Source organism: Geospiza fortis, unplaced genomic scaffold (assembly GCF_000277835.1).
Source record: "Geospiza fortis unplaced genomic scaffold, GeoFor_1.0 scaffold192, whole genome shotgun sequence".
NCBI lineage: Eukaryota > Metazoa > Chordata > Aves > Passeriformes > Thraupidae > Geospiza > Geospiza fortis.
Window position 1 is genome coordinate 9,193,431 of NW_005054315.1, and position 3,109 is coordinate 9,196,539.

A 3,109-nucleotide genomic window follows, 5' to 3' on the forward strand; every position below is an offset into this window, starting at 1 on the left:
CTCTTGTGACAGAGAACAGGGCTGCCGTGTGACAAAACTGCTCCAGCTGAGTGAGAACTGCTGGGACAGCAGGAGGGGAGGATCCTCACCTGTCCGTGCCCTGCTCTGCTCTTGGGCAATGCCTCCGTTTGCTGTGGAAGGAACACCAAGCAAAGTTAGAGGGTTACCATTCATTCTTTGCAGAGTTCAGCCTGTAAAGGCTTGCACTGTGATTTTGCTTGAAAAAATGACTGGTTTTAGGTGGATGCTAAGGCTTTTGTGTGTGTAACAAGGACCCAACCCTGTTACACCAAAACCTGGGAGATGCTTTTTATTGATTTCAAAGGGACACAACAGCTACTTTGCATTCAGCATTTATTTTTACTCAAGCCACGTAAAAGCTCATTAATTTTGGTTAAAAAAGAATACCAGACTTGCCTCCTTACTGTACCTCACCCCAGTGGTGCAGAGTAAGGAAAAATAAATAGAGCTTGTTCACTAATACTCAGGACAACATAGAGATTCCAGTGTAGAACACCGCACAGGTATGTGTGACCATTTCCTTTTATTTTCAGGACATCCTTGGCTCTGGTGGGGCTAGTCTATGAAAGCAGCTTGGCTATGTTCAGTTTTCTACAATAGTCAGTTCTTCACAGGATCAGGCTGTTCAAAAACTGTGAAAATACCTATGATGTGGATTTCACATGCCTCATTTGGATGTTTCTGTTCTTTGTTTCTATTTATTTGTTTCTGCCTTTTGAATCTTTCTGTCTTGCATTTGCACATGTTGATGTCACAGTTTTGTTCAGTGGAGCTCCAATCCTGCAGGTCCTCTCCGAATCACAACTCACATTGTTCAAATGAAAATGGCTTTCTAAGGCAGATCTAATCAGTGTTTCTCTTGGGAACAAAACCAAATGAGCTTTTCCAAGGTTGGCAATTCAGTCCAATTATTTCACAGATCTTTGTTCATTTAATTCCTCTGAAGTGGAACAATCAGAAGAAACAGGGCAGAGCTACAATGCAAACAGGAAATTATGGTTTCTCAGTTTGAAGAAAATTAGATTTTATAACACATTCCTCCATTTATTTATTTATTTATTTATTTATTTATTTATTTATTAAGCCTTACTGTTTTGTCATGCATCCTGGCAGCGCTTCACTGCAGAGCACAGTGGTCTTGAGAGAACTATCAGAGTAATGTCAGAGCTCCTCAAACTGGAGCTGGATAGACAAAGCCACAGGTACTGTAAATAAGCTCAACTCCATTGATTACCTGGGACCTATATCAGTTTAGAGCAACCGAGAAGTTGCAGTTTACTGCAGTGAAAGGATGCTTTTTTCACTCCTTTCTATCATTATATGGAATCATAAAATATCCTGAGCTGGAAGGGACCCACAAGGATCACTGAAGTCCAACTGTGCCGGAACTCCAGATTTTCCTTTTCTTATTAGTTATAATTTCCAGTCACAAACTATCATGGAGGTTTTGCTTAATTGCATACATCATGGTACAAAATTAATCTCTAGTTTGCATATAAAACTGAAAAAGACTTAGTTGAAATTAGACATGGTTATTCATGGTTGTGTTTTAAAGAGATGTCCATCTCTAAGACCAATAACTTTAGGCCACTGAGATAAATCATCAGTAGTGCCTTGATGAACATAATAATTTTGATGGATGATACCTTGCAGCTGTCAGCAGGTTGAACATACTTGTTGATGGCTCTCAGGGGACTGGCTTAATGATTGTACAAATGAAGCAAGAACTAAACTTGGAAAGAAAATTTAATGGAAATTATGAATATGTTGGAAAGAAGCAGTATTTTCTCCCTGAATAAGCATGTTCTAATTTATACTTAACAATTCAGAAAAGGGAAAAGGAAAACAGAATTTTTTTATTCCTGTAATCTTCAATACCTAGGCAACTGGTTTAGAGGTACTGTGAAGATGTATTACAACTTTAACACAGTTTTTTCTCCAGAATTCCTTGCAGCAGTACCACTGAATTCAACAACAAACTTTGGACAGTGATGCCATTCTGGATGTGGACATTAATTTTTATTGATTCAGCCTGATCCCCTTACTGTCCATATCTGGGACCTTCTGGAAGTCTCCACAGCTTTTTCCTGTGTTCCATTCACAGGCTTCCTTCACGTAGCAACCAGAACACAAAGGCAAGATGTACAACCAGACCTTGTCCAAGGAGGAAGCCAGGTCCTGCAAGGGGCATGTATCTCCATGGAATGCCTGGGAAGCGCAACCAGTGCTCGAGCCTTCGGAGGGACAACAGCAGCCTGGCACTTGGCGCACACCTGGCTGGTTAGCTGCAGTCCCAGCGCTTCCAAAATGCTGCCTGGAGCACTCCTGAGGAGTCAGCCCAGCAAGAATGGACATGAAAATGGATGCTTTTCAAATGCTTTCTGCCTTCTGCTTTTCTGCCTAGGGTTTATATTCTAATCCTTAAAAACTCTCTTACTCTGAAGACTGGTGACAGCTATAGGAGACAGACACCTCGAGATTCTGATGGGGTTTTAAGAGTTTTAGCTATGGTCTTTTCCTCTCCTCAGTCCTTTTTGTGTGATGTGGTTCATCTTTCTTGACAAGCACGATAATAACCCGAGCACTCAGAATGCTTTTCTAATGTCCCGTTGTGTTCAATGTAGCTCAATTGACTTGCAGCAAAGTGCAGCAGCCTTTCAGTTAGGAATGACATGGCTTCTGCTGACATTTCCCAGCTGAAGGATCATTCTATGAATCATACACACTCTTTGTTTCCAGTTCTTCTGAACCCTGTGAAAAGCAGAATCAGAACTGAACAGATGGAGCTCGGGAGAGTGTGAAAGCCTGGAGGAAACTCCAGCACAGGAAAATGAGGGTCGGCACCCTCAAGGAGGTCAGGGAGCAAGGGCCAGAGAGCTGAAAAAGAAACCTATTAATCGGTATGGCGAGGAAAAGAGCCTCTCGTGATGGAGAGGGTGTCGGCACCAGCAGCAGTGCTGGGAGCGGCTCTGGGGCTCCATCCGTCCCCTCGCGGCTCCCCTCGGACAGGACCCAGAGCCCGGACGGCGGAGCCAGAGCCCGGGACATGCACTCCCCAACGGCTGCGCAGAGGGAAGCGCTTCGAGAG